This window comes from Rhea pennata, chromosome 1 (assembly GCF_028389875.1).
Source record: "Rhea pennata isolate bPtePen1 chromosome 1, bPtePen1.pri, whole genome shotgun sequence".
In the NCBI taxonomy this organism is placed as follows: domain Eukaryota; kingdom Metazoa; phylum Chordata; class Aves; order Rheiformes; family Rheidae; genus Rhea; species Rhea pennata.
In genome coordinates this window covers 138,047,335-138,071,614 of record NC_084663.1, presented here as the reverse complement: position 1 = coordinate 138,071,614, position 24,280 = coordinate 138,047,335, and the positions used below count along the sequence as shown (strand labels likewise).

General features: G+C 38.2%; 1 protein-coding gene across 1 annotated transcript in view; it reads right to left on the bottom strand.

The window, feature by feature from the left end:
- The window catches only part of MID1 (midline 1), a 246,430-nt gene extending 229,767 nt beyond the window's left edge, over positions 1-16,663 (bottom strand). The window contains exon 1 of the mRNA XM_062601165.1: positions 16,480-16,663. The gene's annotated coding sequence lies outside the window, so the exon portion shown is untranslated. The remainder of the gene's footprint in view (positions 1-16,479) is intronic.
- Positions 16,664-24,280: the final 7,617 nt, after the last annotated feature.

Here is a 24,280-nt window from a genome sequence, read left to right as displayed (position 1 = left end):
ATCCAACTAATATTGCAATTCCAAAGAAAATGCTTTCAGACTCTCTCTCCTTGTTGCCTTGGTTATGGTTTCATTGTAAAAATGCTAAACCCAGATATGTCCACCCAGCAATAAATATTCCTAGTGGATCTGTTTTTCTAGCTTTGTTCCATAAGAATTGTTACATTCAGCCCTCGAAACTGATCCCACTTCAGGAATCTAGATGTAGCCAAAATCTATCTATGTTCAAAAATTAACAAATAATAAGAAACAAGTAGAAAGGAAGGAAGGAAAAATACAGAAATAAAAGCAACGTAGTGGTAGTGACTCTCTTCTGAACCACTAGAATTTTGTGGGGGACTTTAAGGAGTCCAAAGATAGTTCAATAAATGAAAGAGGAGTCGGATTTTCACTTCATAGTAAGTCTCTAAAGGTGAGGTTTTTTTCCTTTTCAGAGGTGGCCATCAGAATGAACTCAAGTAGAAAACAACTGCTAATTTTAAAAGAATGTGTAACTGGATTCTACTTCTGCAGTCAGCTTCCTTCTCTTTCATTCCCTTATGCACACATACTCACACAAACCTGCACAGTCACATTTGCGCACACAACCTTAGAGAACACAAAGTAGTTAAGTTTTGGATGCACCAAAATAACTATGCTGCCAGAATCTTCTGAGGATGTTTAGCTCAATTCTAAAAACCATGGTATAATTACTGTGATCAAACCCAGGTTAGATCTGGAAGGAAAGGGGCAGAAGAAGAATATTTCCTAAGACATAACAAATGCTGGCAGCCAGATGTGCTTGTTCTATTTTTTTTTTTTTTTTTTAATTCTGAGTAGACTATAATTTTCGCTGTATATTCAGAAGGGCCAAAGTATCTCATCAGCTCTGCAGAAGTTCAGCTCAGCTACATGGTTTTAAAGGCAATGTGAGTTCACATTATCCTTGTAGAGCCATGGTGCACATCACAAGGACCTCTGAAAGGGCTTTGTCTGAGAGGGTATATAACAGCATTAGTCACTACAAGAAAACTTGATAAAACACATACCTGCATACCTGGGACATAACTGTGTAGCTTTGCAACTACCACAGACCACTAACACCATGAGCAGGGGTGCACTTTATCACTAACAGTACGAAACAATCCAACATTATCCCTCCAACCTTAAGACAAAATCCGTATGTACTCACGCAATTCACTTATGAGGCAAATTCAGAATTAAGGATTGGCTTGAGTCTAAGTTTGATAGTCTTTCCTTTACTCCTCCATGCCTAAAAGGATGCATTAATAGGAAGGAGATTATCTGGAGCCATGTTTCCTTGAGAGCTGGTCATAGGAAAAGGTGTCTTCCCCCATCTTTCTCTTCTCCTGAGGATACCCTTCTCTATTCACCTAGCCCCTTCCCAGCAACAGGAAAGGGAGACCTCCCCAGTTAGCCCTTTTCTATCCACCCTGCTGCCAGGACTGATTATTTGCTCCTCTGACGAAGCACATCCTAGCTGAATCCACCAAGGGAGATACACCAGTCATCTGCTACCACTGCAGCGTTGCTGAGGAACAGATGCTTAACACAGGCAGGTAGAGGTGATTCCGTAAGGTAAAAAGAACAGAGAATAATGAAGACATAGATGTTCTCTTAAAAAGTTCAGGGCAGAAATATGAAGGAGGGAGGGAAATAGTGGAACTACAGGATCTTTGCAAGGAGATAGAATAGAGCTCTCCCCTGATGGGCATATAGGAGTTGCTACCTACAGCAGAACATTTCTGAGGGAGGCTGGAACTGAAGTACTTCTCAGCATACCAAGCAACAAATTTCTGCATGGTATGACATCATGGATTTGGGAAGTTAATCTATCACTAAAGAGGTGAAAAGAAAACCTCCTGTCACACATTTGCCTTTTATAAATCATAAAATATTTATTCCCAGAGATTAAAGATATGTTGACCTAGTAGTGTTAAGTGCCCATACCAATCTTGCTTAAATGACCAATAAATTACAAAGAAATTCTTAGAGTGCCAGAGAAGAGAAAGGTTACTTTAAAATTTGTTACTTTGCTGGCACTCATAATTTCTCTCTCCACCAATATATTTCCTGACTACAGTGAGGGAGTCTTAACAGACTCTTAAAAGAGGCAGTGAGCCAACTTGTAGTTATTTTAAAGAATGCATCAGTTGTCTAAAATTTTGCACCCTAGTACAGATCCCGTTTGTTTGAAAAGTATCCAGGCCATGTAAAAATGGTCAGCTGGACAGAGTCCAGAGCTTTACAGACTAGAAGCGTATAACTTGACAACATTCCACTTCAAATCTTGCATGAAAATGCTGGTTAGCAAATTGTGATAGGTAAAGGAGGGGAATGGCTTTTAACACTGTCAAAACATTTTGGGCCCAATCTCAGAAAAACTGTAGGAAGAGCAAAGTGTAAAGGTAGCATCTGTAAAATACTCTGCATCCTTGCAGTGAGACTTCAGTCTTTGTTACCCTGACAGGAAGGTATGACCAATATTTTAGGTTTATAAGGTGTGGGCTTCTTACCATCTCTCCAAAATTCAGACGAAAAATAATCCTCTAGCCAGCTTCCCGTATGGTCTGTTAAGCCATCTTTCTGCTGTATTTAGAATCAAACATGAATCTTCAGTCCTAAGAATATTCTCATACAGGTTTAATTCTACTGCCACGAGTAACCCTGCTAACTTGTGTGTGACTATACTACACAGTAAAGTTAAGCAAGTGTGTCAGTGTTTGCAGGTTCATGTCCTTAGATCCCTGTTCTGATCCATGTGACCTAACATAGCTAGAGATATCTGCAATAACTTACGTTCCTTCTACCTCGCCATGGGAATGGTGGTTCAGTACTTTTTAAAACTGTATGCAAAATCTGCTGCTCATTCATTAACATTTTAAAATTGTTTAAACCTCAAAACTCTGTGTGAGGTGTGGAATTACTTTTCAATATCTAATCAATTCTGAGGTAAAGTGAGTTCTTTAATACTGCAGAACTGGCGAGGGAGGTCAGTTCACCATAGATAGCTACAGCTTGTGCAGGTGGCTCAGGCACACTTGGCATCGGCTGCAGCACTTGAATTTGGTGGGGGGTCACATACTAGTCTGCGTGAATATACATGCACAAAGTTGAAAAATAATAGGTAAAACAGTTAGTTGCAAGGATCCTTGGACTCAACAAGCTGTAAGCTGTAGTTAGACAAATCTGAACTTTACTAAGTAAAAGCACTTTCAGCACAGACGAACTAAGTTTCCAGTAAAGGCAGATCAAAGCCTGAACAAGAAGCACATTGCAGCAGTGGGGAGGAATGGTCAGGGACCTGGATGAAGATAAAGGCTGATGAAGGCGTGGGTGAACCAGTCTAGCCATCCTCTTTGAAAATGAGGCCTCCTGAGCAGTGTTGGTGCCCTGCAGTAAGCCCAGTCACATCTGAACAGCATGGTCATAAAAGTGAAACTGGTAGCTCATGTGGTTAAGTGCCCCCAAAGTAAAAGCCATTTGAACTTGTTCCAGGAACTGGCAGCATTGAATATGGAGCTGCCAGCTGCAGAGGTCTGACATAAAACAAGGTCCCTTCAATTCCCCTTATAAAGCAGTCGCTGCAGAAGTGGAACCATTTTCCTTTACACGGGCAGAGTAGAACTGGGCAGAAAACAGCTTTCCTTTCAGAAATGCCTCATTCTAAACCTAGGTAAATTTAAGGTAGTCCAAAACAGAGGAAAGAATCATTCATTTCAGGCTCAGAAAATGGGCACGGCGCTTACCTGAGGTGTGTGCTCTGAGCCTTACTGATCCTTCCTCCCCCCAAAGTGGAACTGAGTTCTACAGAGAGAAGCTCGAAGCAGCCAGGATCTGGTCGCTCCTCCAAGACAGGACAGATTCAGGGTTAAGATCCCATTCCGCCTACAGCTTGAACCTGACACTGAGAGAGCCAGGACCAGAGAACTTACAAACAAATTCATCTGCACTTGTGAAGCAGGCTTCTCCATTTCTCCTCCACACCCCCCTTTTTTCCCAGGAACGGTTAAGACTGAAGGGCCTTTCTGTCATGTCATGAAAGCGTTTTTGAAATTAGATCAGTCCTGCCAAAAAGTTTGTTTTGACCACCTGCTGTTTTCCAGCAAAAACAATTAATGAAAATAAAGAACAAGTAAAACAATACTAAGCAGAAATATCTAAATAACTCATTTTGCTTTGCTAATTAAGTAGAATTAAGCTACTTTCAGAATAGGACAGTGAGTGTTACGTTCACAGGTCTTTGTCAGACCAGACCACATGAAGAGCTACTCGGGAGATCTTACAGAAGCTCCAGTAAGCGCAAAATGTGGGTATTAGTATTTTCAAGCAAGCCATTGAGAGGCTCTTCATACTGCAGTTACAAAGCCGATGGTGGCTTGCAATGCCACCTTGTGAACTAGAGGAAAAACACGTGAAGGATAGAGCTGGTCAATCTATCTCATAAGTCAGACTATTGCTCTAACTGGCAAACCATTTGCTGTTCCAGAGTGTGCTACAGAAACTCCATCCTTATTTAAACAGGTACACATTTTTCTTGATTCTCCATTTTATATGTGTTTCCCAACAAAGAACATTTAATCAGAAAATTCTCTAACAGCAAGAAGGGAGAAAGGAGTTCTTTTGCTCTGAATGCTGTAAATTTGGCATATCCTGATTGTTCTGAGAAAGCACATTATAGCATAATTGTCAAAATACAAGTGAGAAATTAGAAATGGAAACTCCATTATGTCATCAAGCCTGTACTCTTTTCAGATCTGTTTTCTGAAGACTCTTTAAAGACTTTATACAGTTCATTTTCCAACAGCTTAGTACATATTGCTTTACCACTTCCCTTGGAAGACTAGTCCACATAAATGTTACTCATAAATTAAAAGGAATTTATAATTGGATACAGATCTCTTCCCAAAACTGTCACACATCATATATTAATTTTTGTATGTTGATCAGTGCAGTTTTAGTGCTTCTGTAATGCTCATTCAACATCCCTTGTTAAATATGCTGGAACGAAACACCGCAAACAATTCCTATTCTTTATGTCTTTGAAATCCTTCCAGACACTTATATTCTTTATAGCCACCATTTTGAACATTAGGCAGATAAACACTGCAACTGCAAAAAGCTATACTGTACTGAAGAAGGAACTCTGTAACACGCTTCATTTTATTGTTCGAGTTTAATAGCTTGCAACTCAATTTTAGATCAACAAATATGATGAAGAGTATCTCTGAAAGCAGTAAGAGACATTTTGTCTTTTTGTGGGAAGGGAGAAGAATGTATAACCATATCTTTTGCAAGAAGTCTGAATACTAGTGTTTTGCACAGCCGTGGGTATTTACAACACCTGAAAAGTCAGCAGAAAAGTATATTTATGATCGCAATTGTTTGTTAGATTGGAATTATGATATAATTATATTACATTATAGCCTGTATACTGGCAGGGCAAAGGAGCAGAATGTTAAGAATAAATGACATTCTTAACTTTAAATCTCCTGTTATTTAAGCCTTGCTCTCTCTTTAAGAGTAAAGCCACAAACCGTTTTGGAGATAGGCCAACTGTACAGAGTATTGTGTCCAAAACCAAGTGTGAACTTCAAAAAAAAAAAAAAAAAAAAAAAAAAAAAAGCAGAAAAACAAACAAAAGAAACACAACCCTTTCTCTTTTTTACAGTATCTTACAAGCCCTTTTCTACCTACAGTTTCACAGAAACTTTAGAGAAGTTAAGTCAGTGTGATTAAGAACAGAGAAGTCGCACATCAAGCATAAACCTTGTGCATAGTGGAAACAGTACATGAGGGTGAGAAAAGAGTAGCAGGCATTAAATAGCCAACATGTGAAACAACAGCACCCTGCCCTCAGCCCTAAAATGTATTTGCTCCATTGGCATTTGAGATAATGCAAAGAGAGAAATCATCATGTATCTACAGCTTTTAAAAATGAGGACAATTTCAGTTGCCATGGACTAACCTATTCATTTGTGTGTTCAAAACCTTAAAATCTCCCGTCAGAAGTTTTGTGAGAGGTTACAGGTAAGAAATTTTCTTGTGGTCCTGTGAACACAGATCTCGGCTCACAATACTTCATTAGTTGTCTATTTCTTCCACGTGAGAGTGTACCACTTTGAAAATCCCATCTGCTGATCATGCAGATAAAAGAAGCCATAGCTGTGTCCTGTGTATCACAAAAAGGAATACTGCAAGTGGATTAGACTGCACACTTATGGGCAAGAAAGAAGAAACCTTGGGAAAAGTGTTTGCTGAGGTGGGAAAGTATAACATTGTCACTCTCCTACCACTGTGTTTAACAGATACAAGCCAGTTCACACTATCCTAAAAAAAGAGAGGCTTGATTCCCCAGATGTGGGAATCAGCTGTAAATGATAAAACTGACTTCTTCAGGGCCAATTTTTTTTTTTTTTTTTTTTTTTTTTTTTTTTTTTTTAAGACCTTAGGTAAATGCAAATCTGATTCCATTTTTATTCAAACATCTCAGTGCTTTCCCTTGGCAAGAACTCGCCACAGGAGACCACAGAGCCCAGGCTTTTGCATCATCTTTCTCTCCGTGGCACAGGCATCACAGCAGGGAACAAGGAGGAGCTTATAACTGCTTAGATTTCCTGCAATCTCATGGCACAGCAGTTCCTTTCTGGGAGATCCTGAACATAGACTGGAATGTCCTTAGCCAAGGAAAGATCTCCAGCACACATCTTGCATTTCCAGGGCAAGCTAGTCCATTACATAAAAGGTAGACAAATCAAAAGCATCTCTAGCTAAGATAGAAGGGAAAAAAATAAAATAGTTCTGCTTCCGGCTAGCCTTAGGCAGCCCATCATCATCTGTGTTGTAGGTCTTGTTCTGAAGTACTAATTAATTATGAAAGGCATGGCAGTGGAAGCTTAAGACCAGGCTCCATGCCTCTGGAAGTTAAGCAAAGAGAACCTAATTCGTAACACAATGTCTTTCCTCAATCCAGACTTTAATGACTTCAGTGGGAAACGTATTGAGCCTCAGGTCACCTCAAGTTATGCCTTGCTTCTGTCTAGAGGACAGGTGATATCATCCAACTTCAGTAAAGTAAATAATTTCTTGGGACAGATAAAAAAAGTTATTGAGTATTAGTACCATATTTATACATTTCTGGACAAGAGATTTGCCACATGTTTCATTAGATTTTTACTTTGACATCTGTCTTCAGTATAAATACACTAAAAGCCATTGATATGGTCCTAATCTAGGAGTGTTATTGAACCTTACCTAGCAGAACATCATCTTTCAAACAAATTTAAGCTTTGGACTTAGCTTGTCCAAGTACTTTAAAGAGGATTTGTCTCTAGGCAAAATGTTAAAAGCTATTTTTGAATAGACATATGGCCATACAGTTGCCTGTAATTACTGAATATTTTAGTAGCCTGGTTCAATTTAACTTTTGCAAAATATTTTTAGATGCAGAACTTCTAAACCTCAGAAATGAGAGTGATGTCGCCTGTGAATATAAAATGTAATGTGCTCTAGTTGCCAAAAATAGTAACTGAGAGACATAGCAGTGATTGCCACCAGAAACAAATATTTTACAACAGTTACACATTGGTTGCCTGAGATGACATTCTCTTCCAGAATAAGGATTAGATTAATTCAGAGAGCACTGTGAAAGATGGTAAGTTTTCAACAGCAATGAGCAGGACGTGTTGTGGAATCCCTCCTGTGAGCTGGAGTCCCCCATCATGATCCACATGGCCTTACTCTGGAAGCTGTGAAATTCACAGTGGCCATCTCACCACTCAGACTAAATACCAGTCTGAAAAGCAGTTCTGGAAAAACACTGCCCTGCCTGTAGCAGGAATGAGGGGAGTTTATTCGGCTCTGCCTGCCATGTACCTGCCCCATGAACACAGGGAAGACTTTGAACAGTGTGGTAGCAAAACAGACAGTTTTGCTAGCAAGTATACCTGCTGTAATGCCTTTGCACCCTCCCTACCAGAACAAAGTAAACTATTCATAGACAAGTGAGTAGATGGACAGGTTTAAGTGGATGCTTGTGATATTAAAAAGATTTCTGCTAACACTTACAATTAAGTTAATCATTGCTTAGGAATTCAGTTTACCCACTCTTACAAAAGGACTGACCTTCAGAAATGCTGACTCATTAAAGTGAGGTTATGGAAATTATCATGTGGGGGGGGGGGAAAAGAAAAAAAAATCAATTCCATTTCTATGTTTATCTTTTTCTCTGCATGATCCTGGATCATCAATTAATTTTGGACCCAACTGATCAAATGCTATGCCTTTTATTCTCATAGTGAGCTTAATGGATATTGCATAACAGTATACTGCACTGATCCACTGTAATCAATGACTCAACACTACAGCATAACCATGGGAGATGTACTAATCTGTTGCACATGGTACATCAATAACGCATTCTGCACAGCAAACCAAATGCTACACCGTGCTCTCCATGGACACCCTCATCACACAAATCGCAGACCTACTTTCTACTTAGACGTAGTGCTTGGGAGAACAATGTCCTCTCTTGCACTGGTACAAGCTGTTTTAATCCTCCCACATTTATTTAGAGTAGGTATGTTCTTGCTTACCTTACATCTATGAAGATCATGTTGTTTGGGTTTTTTATTACTACCTTACAAAATTTTTATAATAAAAGGAAAAAGTATCTAATTTGTACAATAAATCATAATGGTTACACATGCTTAACTATTCCCAACGAGTTTTGCCGTGATTTTGCTATGTTTTTCATTCTTCATGTCATCTCTGTATTTGTTACTACTAAATGCCAATACTAAAATAAGAGTCTTGCTGGTGGTACTTGAGACTAATAACTGGGTAGGAGTTAAAAGTAGAGTAACAAGAGTTCCCAAATTCGCAAGCAATTAGTCTAAAATATTAGAACGAGCAAAGCAGACTCTGCAGCACTAGGCTCTGCTGTCTCGTATGTTATACACAATTTCAGTCTGAAGCCAAGCCTGTTCTTCCCCAATGATAAGGCCCACAGGTGCACCATGGAGTCTTGCTCCACCGAACTACTAGCACCTAGTTTGAATGGGAATTGGGAATGCAAGCTGGGAGACAAAGGGCTGATGCAGGCCCAGATCTACTCTGCACTGCTATGGAGTTAGGGCATGGCCACAGTGCAAACTGGATCTGAAACATTTCCAGATTCCATGCTAAAAGTCTGAAGGAAGAAATAAAAGAAACGTAGGTCTGGAAAGGTCTTTGTGGGGTCATGTATCTATTCCATTTCCCTGCTCCCAGGGAGGATCAAGTATACTTAGACCATTCACAACAGATGTTTGCTTAACCTGTTAAAAACCTCCAAAGACAGGGATCTGACAACCACTTTGGGTAATCCATTCCAGGGCTTAAACAACATTGTAGCTATTAAGCTTTTCATAAAGTCTAACGTGGACCACCATTGCTGCAGATCGCTTTTGGTTCCATCTCCATTGGAGATGGTGAATAGTCAATCACTGCCGTATTTATAACCACTTTTATGTATTAGAGCACCATTTATTCTCTTTCTAAGACAACAATTTGCCAAACTCAGTTTGTGCTGATAGTCAGATCAGACAGTGAACTGCCTGGTTGCAGCAGTTGTCCCCAGCTCTGGCTAATTCCCCACACACCTGCTTCTTGTTTCACCCCTTACTCTCACACCAAGGTAGCTCAGCCACTCCTTGAGTCCTCCGGGTCAAGGCACCTGACCACATTATTATTTCAGAAGAGTCTGCATACAGGATGCTCTGGGAACCCATGTTTTAAATAAAACATGCTCGGTTCCTGCAGTTTGTGTCATATTCTTTTGTTACAAATTTTGTTTGCTTTCCATTAGACTCTCTCCAGTTTGCATGCATGTTTCTTAAAGCACCATGTACCAAACAGGATAAAGAATTCAGGCTGAAGGCTTATCATGGCAGAACAGGGTGAAATAATTATCTTTCCTCCTCTTATATACAATACTTGCAGTAATGAGTACCAGAACAACATTTTCAAGTTTCAACATTTTGTCACATAGGTGACTCATGTTGAGTTCCTGATTTGAAATAGCCACCAGATACTCCAGCTAACTGAATTATTTCCCATTTTGTGTCAGTAAATTAAAATTTCCTTCCTGACTGTAGTGATTTGTGCTTTTTTTATTCACTTTTATCTTCTTATTTTCTGGCTAGTTTGCTAGTTAGCCAGTTAGTTTAGTTCTGTTCACAAAATATATCTAGCTCTCTCACCCTGGATGATGTAATGGAAACCTTGCAGATGAAACCACCTCCACTGATTAATTTTTTAAACTTTCTGGATTAAATACAGTTTTATTTCATATTTTAATAGATTACAACCATTCTGCAAAGCCCCAAATTTTAAAACATCTCTAATAAAGAATTATTCAGCTGATGGTTCTACTTGACCATAATCTTCCGCTTTCTCCTATCACGTTTTGTTTCTTTCCTTCTCGTATGACATGGACAAAACATTCAGGTTCATCTCTTAAGGGAACATAAATATAAGAGCTAAAACCTTCAACACATATTAGGTTAACTTCTAACATTAAAATGCAAGGTAACAACTGTAAGTCACTTCACTGAGTTCATCTTCGTTAATTTAAACGAAACGACTCTATTGTGCATTCTAGCAATGTGAAATAGTGCACATTAGAGTCACAGTGTTAGGTGTCTAAAATGCCAACCTCTCTGTAAGGTATTACTCAAAAGTTAAGGAGATCAACAGATAAGCTTATTTCAAAATCCAAGTAACATTTTCACTTAAGAGAGCACTGTAAGCTCTATACAGCAGTATAAAAATGCATTTGGTTTTTATTATAAGTTTGTTCTGTTTCATACTGTGGATATGGTGAGACTCTAGAATGAAGGATTTAGAGATTTTGCCATTTTGTTTTCAGATATCAGGTGCATTTCTCTAGTTCCATCACTTGTCTGCACGTCAGTTTCACTGCATGATTTTCCTTCTGTACTGACAATTACATGACTCTGTCTGGACAGTTAAAAACAAAACAAAAACCCACTAAAATATGAAATATCAGTGACTTTATATACACAAGGTTTTCAGCTTTTTGATCTGTACATGTCAAAGATGTCATCCTGTAGGATATACCTTTTACTGACGTATTTTAAGGTTTATTTGGTAAACGAATCATACATGCCAGTTGAGTCCAGAGATTTACATCATGTAAAAACAGAACATCTTAAGCAACACATGTGCATTAAAAGCAAACAGATGTTTGCAGTCTAAGCCCTGCACTAATGGTGGTGGTATGGCAATGTATCAAAGGCAAAACACAACGTAGCCAGAATTGCCCACCAGAGTGTTAAACACAGCTGCATAACTTTGAAACAACCACCAATAGGATATCCCAAATCGCTTTGTGGCCTATTGCCATACTTAAGGTAAGAATTCGTAATTAACTGCTAATACTTAAACTCCTCCACTAAAATGGTGTGGAACTTTTTGTGAGAGAGGCAAAAAAATAAATAAATTAGAAAAAAAAAAAAGATACAAGAAGTGTAGTAAAACAATTGCTCTTTTCATAGAGCCACCGTAGCAGGAACGCTGTCGTTTCATACGTAGCAAAATTAAGTGTGCCCAAAAAAATTCGCCTTAGGAGGCTTGATCTGAGGTCTTGTATGGAATTTTCCAGACTGGGCAGCTACAAAACAGAAAGGTTAGAAATCTCAGCAGCAGGAGCACATGCCTCACTGGAAAAGCATGGTGAGCAAGTCATGACACTTGCAAACCGATAGCCTGTATGCTGTATAATCTAGTGTGTTACAAACAGCAGCGTTCTCAGCCTGCTGGAATGAGTGGAGCTAGGCTCTAGGCGTTAAAAATGTCATCAGATTCATAGCCCTGAGTGTAAACTTCACTGAATGATAAATGAAGCTGAAATTACGTGAAACTTCATATAAGCATATCTAAAAAAAAAAAAAAAAAAACCAAAAAAACAAACCCACACACAAAAAAACCTTTTTTCCTGCCATCTCCCTAAATCTGCTGTCCACAGAATCAATGTTACAATGATCAGTGAGTGAAGCCACTAGTGGAGGGGAATAAAAATAGAGTGAAATTTAAAATCTACCCCTCAAAGGACTTTTCCAAAAAACTGTAAAACTAAAATGTTGGGCTTTTTTTCCATAGAAAATTCTGTAAGTGTTGATTGATCTAACTATAAGCAAATACCATTTTTTTCCTCCAGTCTCTGTACACAGGATCTCAAGAGTGGAAGATTTTTGACTAAAATAAAAAACAATGAAAACAACAAAAAACAAATACTCTGTGTCCTCACCCCCTACCAAAAATTAGCATAGCATTCAGGTACATATGAATTTGAACACGTGCTAAAATCACAGATATGGATATTTTGGGAAACACGCATCTGCACACATGAAGAGTTTCATCCTCGAGTATGTTCTTAAGTACCTTGTTGAATATATAAGTTTAACAAGAAATTAAAATAATAAAAACATGGAACCACATAAAATATACCAACAAGTGATTATGCATTCCCTTAATTACTCGCACCAAAAATTAGATTTAATATTAACATTTTTAATGGGAAAAAAAAAGCGCACACACATACATAGTATGGAAATACAGTGGTTAAGCAGAGCCAAGCGAGGCACTGTGCAATGAGGACAAAAACGCTGGACCAGAAAACACATGTCAGATTTGGAACGGTATTTTTAACTTTAAGCTCCATTAGGCTTACCCAAGGATGGAACAAGAGCGACGCAGAAGTAAAAACAAACAAACAGCTCCACATACATATTGTGGATCACCAAGCAGATGTACCAGGCAAAGAGATTAAGATGCCCTTCTCATACTTCCTCGTTATGCTTATTCATAACCAAGATTTAACCTTGTGCAATGCAACGCACGCTGCCGAAGAGCCGCTCTCCCCCAGGCTTTGGGCACCCATCTCCCCTTTGCCATAGAGTCCTTGCTTAGAGCTCTGCAACTGCTCATGGCAATTTTCAATTAGGCTTGTGCTTCAGGGGAAAAAAGGAATTTACCAAGGTCACTTAAGGGCAATGAAATCACACATGCCACATAAAATGCTTACACTAGAAAATGATAGCATAATGGAATGGCAAAGCCTTTAACAAAACTGTAAGGGGAGCGTGCAACCAGTACAGCATGCTCATTTGTTATTTCAAGCTCTCTAGTTACACTTTTGAAAGCCTATTTCCCCCCCCCCCCCAATATTATTAAACAAGTGTTAAGAGATTTGGGGGCAGGGGGAAGTGATGTGCCCAGCTGCCTCTTGCCGATGTGCAGGAGCACTCAGCTTCAAAATATAAGAAAAACCAGGAAGTGAAAATAAAAGGTGATGGTTCTGTTTAACTTAAGCAAACAAGCAACGTTTTCTGTTTGTAGGATGAACAGGTAACTAAATGTGAAAAACATTTATGATTTCCAGAAATATTTATATTCAGAATGAGAGAGGGAAATGTCAACATGTTCTTTCACTTCTAAACAAAAATTTTATGGTAGATACATACATCACTCTCTACTTTAAGAATTAATACATCCAACCTGCAAAAGCCATAGATGAGTGACTGTTCACATAAGTTTATCCCATTGGTAATACTACAGAGAGACAATAAATTATTTTGTCCCATGTAATCAAAACCTTTATCATACCTATAAATAATTTGTAACTTCACAGCCCTGGCATGCAAACAAAAATTCCAATTTAGTCATGCATTAAAATTCAAACTGTCAAATCCGAGTAGTTCTGTTTCATTTCAGTACTGTCTCACAGATACACAAATAGAGATAGTACCATAAGTATCAACTATTTGTTGGGCTCAGCCCCTTTGCCTAGGTCCAGCATGCTCATCTGCAAAACACGCAGTCCAATATGGCATCATCGCTGCATCCTGAGTACCACTCTATTATTAAAACTGATATCAAAGAACCCTTGAGTGAATGAAAATAAGCCTTTAAACAGGGTTGCAGTAAACATAAGTTTATTTCTGATCAGTGAATGAAACATAGTATCTATTAACATGGATTGAGGACCAGTGGCAGGGACACCATGCTGGCTAGAAGGAGCTCAGGAAGGAGAGAGGGGTCATTGTCTAATATAGTCACAGCCACTGGATTTTTTTATTATTATTATTATTATTGCAATTTGAAGCCTACCCAATACTTTAAATTGTTGCATCTACTTTGTGATCCTTCTCTCATTGTAAATAAGATAAAATTCACCCAGGATATATCCTCCAGTCATATGTCTTGGAAAGGGAAGATTTTGGTTTTTGGTCATCCAAGCCAACTGAACCTCATGCACCACTGTCACCATAGCACCATGCCAAAGCAGATCCAGTCCCACCATGCCACTGCGAGTGAGGCACATGGCAGAGCAGGGCACAAAGCACACATCGCGGCTGAAGGGGAGAAGAGCCCGCAAAGCCCATTGTGCCCATGGATGAGAGACACTGTCAAAACTTGCCTTGGGTCAGTCAGGACAAGCACCACCCCAATGTGGCCACAGATTTCGGCTAGGGCTACTTAGAGCTTGAGGCAGAACAAACTCATGTCAGCCCAGTACATACTGTGAGGACTATAAATTGGGTTTCCACCCTACTTTGTCCAGAGAAGCCAGAAGAACAGTAATGATTACATAGCTAGTCACTAAAGATAGGTGCAGTATGATTTTCTGGGCAGACTAGAAATAAGACAATATGAAAGCATATTTCTCTGTTGTCTTCTCCTGCCTTTTAAATCTATGATTTAGTTAGAAGCATTCCTGCTTTAAGAAAACAAAAACAAAACCACCACTTTTGCTCTGCACTCCCACTCAATTCAGGATAGTAAGGGTTGCATGTGAAATATAGACCCACCAGGATGAAAAGCAAGACAAGTGAAATTTATGCTTCCTGTTTCTGGTCCACCAGTCCTAAGTTCTTTGCTGTGGTGATGTCCACAAAGACCAAATGTGTTTTAAGACAAGGAACCCATTAGCTTCAGCACTGAAGGTCTTTCTGTGCAACGTTGATGATACTATAAAATCCTCTACTGCAACTAGTCTGGCTCTTCCATGTAATTCCCATTAATGCCTCTACAAGCATTAAAAGTCATGAGTTTAGAAATGTCTTACATATGAATGAATGAGAATCTGTATTAACACAAATATTCTATTAACAAGAAATTAACAAAACTTTTATTCTGAATGACTTTTAACCAGGTGATATGATATTATTACTTTCAAGAAGACATTCATTCATAAAAACTTGAAATATTTATAAGGAAGAAGGTTTATGATAATCAGCTTCTCTTTAAACTTCTAAACTCACAGCAATATGAATGTAGTTCACTTTCCCACTTTGGCCACCAGGAAAGATGTAGCTACAACTCCTGTGATCAGGGCATTCATGTCCACACAATGATAATTAGCAATAGCAATTTCTGAAAAGCAGTCACATGCTTTTTAGTGGCTAAGACTAGAGAAACAAATTTATTCTGAAAAAAAAAAACTCCACCTATCTCTGAATAATTCTCTGCACTTTATTTATTTTTTTCCTAGAAGGTACTTGCCAGAGAGATCAGCTGCAAGTATCCTTTCATTACTATCTTTGATACCATCACTGCGTAAGACTTAAATGAACTTCCACAATTAGCAAGCTGATGCTTGCTAATTTTGCACAGCAGTGTTCTTCAAACTAGAAAGCTGTTTAAAATGTTATTTTCAAATTTTTTTCCATTATATCCTGACCAAAATCTCCAAGAAACAGACTTTCACTCTCACTCTCTCTCTCTCTTTAAGGATTTAGCTAGAGCCTGTAGTAAAGGTTATCAGAATATGCAAATATTTCCAAGGAAACACGTATCCTTGTTCTGAGCTTGGGTAAGCCCCATGGCAGAACAAATTTTGCTTACACTTCCTAGAATGATTCCTGCACTTTATTTAATTCACTGAAAAATCCCTATTGCTGTAGGAACTCCCTGTATTCCAGCAATTGCCTTCCGGCTGTGCTGACTGAGCTGCTTTCAGACACGTTGGAGTGAAGAAAAAAAAAAAAAAGAAAGAAAGAAAAAGAAAAAAAGAAAAGAAAGTACATTTTATGCTACAAAATTGCAGACTTCTCCAGACACATTAGGATCTTAATATTTTGTATTTACAGAGATTCAGACAGTTAACCAAAGCATCTAGCCTTATTTCCAGTCTCAGCTCACATCTGTGCTCCATCAGAGATAAGAAAGTTTGATAATCTCTCTATTAAAAAAAAGGTGTATCCAAATTAGAAGCACATGGATAAGCTAACGTAGTTGTCCACACAGATGTTGCTGTACATAAGAGGCTCGCTTTTACTTTGCAGCCTTTGTAAAATATGCAAGCCATTTTAGGAGGGAACAGCAGCTGTAAGAACAAGTCTTACAAGCAGCACTCTGAGCCTCTCCGCAGCTGAGCGCTGCTGCCCGCCAGCTCCAAGGATCTGAGTGACCTACCTGCTTCTCCATTTTTTTTCTCTGCTGACAGTTTTTCTTCTTTTCCTAAAGTTGAGAAAGAGAAGCGGGGGAGTAGTCCTTCCCAAGGGGGTGCTGGGGTGCCCGGCTCACGCCGCTGTTCCCAGGCTGAAGGGAGCTGCCGCGAGTTGGAGTCGGGAAGGGGAGCTCTGTCCAGCCTCCGCGCACTCCCACTCGCCAGGGTGTGGGCTCGCTCCTCTAGCGCGGGCAGGCGAAAACCCAGCCGCGCTCATCTCCGTCAAACAGGTTTCCTTATATAGGTAAACACAAATTGCATTCCTGGTGAAAGAGGCTAACCGGGAGTAAGCTTAACTTAGTTAACTCCACACATACCAAATGGGTCTGAGTGCATGTCATTTGCTGACACAGCCCTGTGAAGTGGCTTCAGAAGGGAGAACACAGCTTCATTGCAGCATACATTTGCACTTATGAACTGTACTATTGCTTAAAGCTAGAATAATCCCGAGGACTGTATTAGTATTACATAATCAATGTTTTTGCAATAAGGTCAGAATACCTTCCTTATCTGATATTTTACTGCAAGGTAAGTACACAAGATGACAAAGTTATGCACATGCACATATTCTAGTAGCGTTAAAATAATTCCAATCCCATCAAGGTTTAAATGTAAAGACCGCAATATACCAAATGCTATACAAAAAGGTTAGGAAACTAAGTTTGCAATATTGATATCAAGAGAAAACAGCAATACAAGAAAAGTATGTTTTACTCTTTCTCTAGCTCCTTCTTTATGCTATGTAATAGTTAAGCTTCTAGTGATAGACCTGTCTTTGTCAGGGAAGTGTGATTATGATACATTAACAGACACACCCTCATCTAAATAGAGATATATAGAGCGGCTATGTAGAACATACGCCTATGGGAGCTGATACATATGTACCATACTCTGCAGAGCGATGTCACACATATTTCATGTGTGACAGCCTTTGACTCCTCTTGCCTGTCCCTACTCACTAAATCACTTCTGCAAGTACAACATACATATCTGAAAACTTCAAAAGGCAGTTAATTACAAGGCAAAAACATATGTACGTTCTCCTTTATTCTGTTCAGTCAAGATTCATCCGTTCATTGCAGCCGCCCTTATACAATCTACAATACTGTCAATATGCAGAGGAGATTGATAGCAAAAGGTATGAAGAAAAGGCATAAAAAAAAGAAAGAAGTAAAAAAAATGAAAATGGGAAAGGTTAAAAGATTTCATCAAATGTTTGGAGAATGATTTAAAACGAACAAACAAATCCCAAAGAACCCACATACACTGAACTCTGAGATGTAGAAACATATCTTCCCTTTTCCTCTCCCCCCCACCCCACCTTTCATTCTTTCCCGTAGATGTATTGCCTCTTACCCAGGACAGGAGAGAGACACAAATTCTGCTTCCCAATGACCTATGAAGGGTTAGAAACAGAGTAACACCCAAAAGTGGAGAATTAGCACTCTCCAGTGGAGTTCAGCTTTTCTTATCCCCATGGAATATGTGACTGAAAGATCATCAAATAACATATTGTGCAGAAAAGCTGTTCCTAATGGCCATTCCTAATGGTTGCAATACTTCTTAAGTTATAATTTTCCTCTTCCCCTGAGGCATAAACATTCAATCTCATGATACTGCGGGATCTTGGCTTATAAGTGGAGAAAAATGAAAAACACCACCAATAAAACTTGTAAGACACTCAATAAATATATCTAAAATAGTCTCTCTGTACAATGTATAGGGAAGCAGGAATATGTGACCAGCGGCATGGTGTAATGGTCTTCATGGGACTCTTTCAGGACACATAACTCACTTGTGGCTTCACTATTTCAGAGTGCGTCAGCCTTGCCAAGTTCATACTCTTATGATTAAACACTTGCACTGGACTACATTAGCATGTATTTCTGTACCACTAGTAAACAGGTGACTGTTTCCTGAATGAGTATCTGTTTTTCACATGAAGCAAGCCAATTGAAATCAATCAGGTCCCGAAACCTGCAATAGTTAAAAAAAAAAAAAAAAAAAAATGCAATTAAGAGGGCCATTACGCTAAACCAGAAGTTACTTCAAGTGTGCCTGACTTTACATCCTTAGGCTAGCACTTTTTTATGTTAGCCAGTCCATAACATCTTATTTGTTGCCATAGAACAACTCTCTCAGTTCAAGATTTTCTTTCTACCTCGTCAGTGCCTGCATATGTACTTTATTTCCCCTAGTTTTCATGGCAAAAACTTAACTAGCTGTCATACTCTACACCTGACACCCCCATTTACTTCCACCACTGACCTGAACATCATATTGTCAATCAGTTGTGGGGTTTAGGGGTTATAGCCAGGCACGAAATCTCATGCTTCAGCTCCTGACCTCCAAACTGTGGTTTCATGAGATCACTGGTGCCAATATAAAAAGTCTCATGAAATTCTAAATATGCTACCTATCTAAGAGAGTTACTTTACTTAAAATATAGACTTGTAGCAAAACAATTAAATTTTCCTCAATCATAAACCAGAAAGAAATGTATCTATGCTTTCACTGCATACCTATACTAAAGAGCAACAACAATTTCTTAAAGTAACAGACATCATAGTCAGATCATTTTTATTTCTGTAAAGTTCTTTATTAAAAAAAGACATACAATCCTAAAGATAATCCAGTTAATTCTTGAAACTGAGAGTAATCTAGACTTCTTCCATTCACTTTGCTGTCACACATGCCTTGTTTGCAAGTGATGCAAAGATAACATTCATTACCCTGTAACTAGTCTCTTATATTCTTTAGGAACAGGTCTAGTAGTTTCAAGTCTGCATTTGGAATCTGAATATATTGAAGTGCAGCTCTGAGTAGATCTCTGAAACATGTTATTTCTGATATTAGAAATTAAAAGATTTATTAGAAATTAATGCAAATTATGACACATATTTTCATTGTTGCAGTGCTCCAAGTTGTTTTCAGCAAAAGCTCAGCATTTAAATAGACACTGTCATCGGATGTGTCATTAACTTGTTTCCTCTGCACAATTCATATAAACAGTCCACTGAGGTTGGTTTGGTTCCAGCTTTTAGAAAGTAACTATTTGCAAACCCAGTGACCTTTGTTCAGCACGGCTAAGAATCACACTCCTGGAGAGAACCTCAGTAATTAATCAGTGCACTACTGTGTTTCTCTTTACTTCCAGTTGCGTGCCTCACTGGCTTCATTTTCTTTATCTCAGAAGATGGTTTATAAGAAATATTTTCTCTTATTAAAAGACTGACGGATTTCCCTTCTCCACTTCTGCTCTTTTTTTTTTTTTTTTAATATAAATAGTCCTGTCACTGCTTATGCTGTTATACCAGAAATGGAAATCTAATAAAGTTCCATGCTCAATATGAATGAGTGGAATAGCTAAATATGGTACACCAAAAAAAAATTTGCTATTAAAAAAAATAATGTTAGTCTCTAATTCTACCATGTATGTCTGAATATCCACATTGATTTTTTTTCCTTATTAAAACTTAAAGGGGAAACATAGCAGATTCAGCCTCTTATTGCTGAATTCTTACTTAATGACAAATTTCTGCACCCAAAATCTAGGCTGAAAAAGTCCACGCTTAACTTGAACTAGCTAGATTTAGCCAGGTAAGTTTAAAGCAGTAGAAATACTTAAAGTTTCATTGCACAACATACCCCACAGTTTCAAGAGTTAAGTTGTTAATGCATTCTTGAAGTTCCAATTCTTTCATATCAGTGACAGCACTTTCACTTTGCTATTGACAAGATTTCATATCTCATCTTGGTATCTGCCTCTTTACATCTTTAATTTCCCTTAGAGATGTGCCATAAGGGCACATCCCACAATGCATGCTGTGGTTTTGTGGGTTGCAGCACAACCATTAATTCAATGCCCCACTGCCTGTTCTCAGCTACATTACCCAGTCCTCTAATCAAGTAACTTATTGTGCTAGAATGGCCACAGTAAGTACCTTACAGATAAAACACAGTACTAACTGCCTCTGTCTGATGGGTAAGTGACCCCAAAGATTCACGATGGCCTATTGCATCTCTTTTGCCAAGTCGAAAGATCTGTTAGCTTAAAACCCCTAAAACTCTGATTATAAAATTACTGTTTCCATGTCCACAAGCATTATTTCTGCATTGCTGTTAAAGTCATTTATGTAAATGGAATGCTAACCTTACATTGTAAGGTGTCATTGCTACCTGCGCAGATGAGTTAACAGAGACTGTGCTGGGAGTTTTGGTTTAACATCCGAAAAACTCACAAGCAAAGTGTACCACAGTAGAGTTCAGCCTTCTCTGAGCAAGCTGGTTGCTGAAGAAAACACAGAAGGCCTGAGATCCTAGGACTAATCTTGCCTTTCCTGCCACATAGGCAGGCATTGAGCAGCCCGAATGTCCAGTGTGAAAACTCACAGCAGAGAGGCAATTTTGGAGGTGTCTCTACCCCTGGCCATCTATCACTTTTTACTTTTCAGAAGATAGTTCAAAGTGGCCTATGCAAATGCTTCTAGTTCATTAAATGGAAAAATTAAGCTGTTATACTAAATTATGTTCAGCACTGGCCCGCTTTAGTCATTTGACTTCACCTTGAAACATGCTACAAGTTTCTAAATGGTAATTACACATCGGAGAGGCAGCTAGGGTTGTTGCTATCTATCAGCCATCAGATACCTGACTATATATGTGTATGTAAAGCCATGTCAAGCAAAGACAGAATCCTTCATTAGCAGGTATATCATCAACATACTTGTGATCAAAAACTCCAACAATGTAGCCACAGCATGTAATTTATGTGTGCAGATAAATCACATCAGAGTTTTGATATGATTTTCTGCTACTTTATGCTTTTCTTCCAAAAAAATAAAAAACAAAATTAATATGAATAACAGCCTGTATTAATTCCGCATTAAGGGCTTAAATGAAGAGATATTAGAAAGAAGAGAAGGAACTAAAAGGTTAAGGTATTCAAAAGCAGTAACTCACGATTGCATATACTGCAGGCAGCTAAGCATGCACCTTATCTGTGGAACACAAACTGTATAGATCAGTTAATTTTATGATACAATCTTGACTTTTCATTAATTCCTGCTCTGGTATTCAAGTTTACAACCTTAATGCAAGTTACTTCATTAATAAAACATTATTTATAAAATTTGACCATACTACTTAACCTCTACACAGGAATAACGATGTCAAAACAAGTTAAAGGTCAGTGTCTAAGGGTATTATTTTTACCCTTGGGAAAAGAATTGAGCTTTCTTCCTCATCACTGTTTCAAAATACTTCATTAAAAGCTTTTCAATACAACAAGTTACCACACTTAGCCTTGTACCAAGTGTTCTTGCAACTTCAGTAACATGTTTACATTAAACAAGACCTTTATGTTTTCATTAAATGCATTTAAAACCCAAGGTTGCGGCATTAGAAAAAGCAATTAGTATAAGATCCAGCAAAAATCTATTTGGTTCTGATGAGTTCAAAAACATAATCTGGAAAAGTTAATGAAGTAGTTATAATGTTGTTGTTAATGAAGATTTGAGCTGGATTAGAATGGCCTTCAAAAAATAAATAAGAAAATTAAGTAGGTTTTCAGAACTGTGAAAATTTCTTAGGTTCCACAGGAAGAATGCTCAGAATACCTATACTAAGATGGATATTTGGAAACACTTAGTTCTTAATGGATGGATATTTGGAAGCAATTTGGAAAACACTTAGTTTTGTTATCTGGAGTATAACAAAATAACAGATAAAAAAATTGTCTTCAAGTCAACATCAACGTTTGGGTTCATAAGCATGTGATGCTTACTGCTGACCAGCTGTGCCTTAAGTTTTGTTTTAAACAAAAATCTTTAAGTCTTTTCAAGGTATCTTTAACTATAGTACCTGCCATATAAAGCATGATATGCTAGTGTCGGGGCTGTTAGAAACCTTCATCGTTATTTGAACTGACCTCACTACCAGATTAGCTAAATCAGTAACATGATCTTGAGCTTCATGGAAGAGATGGATGATTTCATAAATAAAACAGTTACCATTGGTTGAATTATATACTGTATCCCATGAGCTTTTGCAGAAGACTGAAGAAATCAGTTGGACCACAAAATCCTAAATGAGTCCAGAGAAGTGGGCCAGAGAAGGCAAAACGAGGAAAGGCAGTGGGGCAGTTCCACTACTTGCCATGAGGGCAGCATAATACTCTTTTAGCATGCTGACCCACTTTCACTGATGCTTCTGGAGAAGTCACAGCTTGGCAACTATATTTCTTCCCACTTAATTTATTCTACATAACTGTATAGGCATTGAAGTACTGAATCACCTTAAGCTCTTCTGCAATTTGTGAAAGAGAACAAGTCATCATTTCTCACAGCCTAGATAAGCCTATAACCATACAGAAGTGCATCTCTCTTAATTGACCGTAAAAGGCTGACTACACACCTACCTTAAATTCAATTAATTTCAGACTTTAGCTAGATTCCTTAAGCTGAGAGAGATGAGTGCTGGCCAAAGAGCACGTGAAAATAAGCTAAATGACTATGAAAATAATGATAAAAATGGAGAGTATGCAGATTGATTGGAACAATATTATTTGTGGGTGGAACATATTGACAAGCTTGAAATTTAGTTTTTCATAGTCCATATTCAGGCAAAGACACTCTTTTAGCTTAAATGTGAGCAAAGACATCAAAACCTAGGTGAAGAAAGGAAAGGAGAAGCAAAATCTTATATACTGGCAGTTCTGACTATTAACAAGAAAATATGGGCGTTTTTCCTTTATAAATCCTTGTTATGTGGGAAGACTGAAGGACTAAGCAACAGAAATTCTTGTCATGGAGTTTCTCAGATCAAGGAAGGGGAGGCAATCATCTACAGCATATAAACAGAAATGCATATATTGCAAGAGCATATGTTTTTAATAAAGTGATCTGTCCCAGTAACTACTCACAGTATATAGTGAATTTTTTTGTTGTTGAAAAGATTAAGGAAAACAACTACTTAGAGTGTAATTTCAGGCTGTGTGTCTGTCATAAATACTACTATTGTATAAAGAACACATATTCAAAAAAAAATGTATTTAAGAGCAGGAAGGTCTGCAAGGCACATGTCACATATTCACATGACAGCTGAGGCCTCACTTAGGATAGCCTTTGACCTTTACACTGTAAAAATGAGAAAATAGCACAGATGAAGAACATTAAGAAAGCTGCAAGATACGATGAACAAAATGGAAAGGATGTCTAGCTTAAACAAAATATTGAAGTTCTAAAGATTTTGTAAAAGAAGCAAAATGAAAGAGAGAGAGACTTGTTTCATGGTTGACCATGGAGAATTTTCACCTAAAACATAACAAGTTTATATCAAATGTGAGGCCAAACCTGCAAATAAGAGTTACTCATCAATGGAACAGTCTGCCAAGAGAAACCCCTTAGATATAACAAGAGGAAATACTTAAAAGGAGATTAGATAATACACTCAAAATAGTGTAGCAGATAAACCTGTAAAATATGCAAAAGGCTGGAGCGGATAACCTCCTTTCAGCCTCCACTTTGTTTAGGAAAACCACAGAGAAACCTTTATAGTATTTGGCTTGGAATATTAGGTAGAGTTCAGCCCTGCAAAGACTTTGTCACTTTAAGATTCCCTAACAATACAAATAATCTCACTGAATTCAGTTATATTTTATCATATTTTATACCATAGAGAATAGGCAGAAACATTCAAAAGTTCCCCCACAAATGTCAGAACACTCTTGAACAGTACCAAAGGATTTTAGCTTAAGACCAGAATACA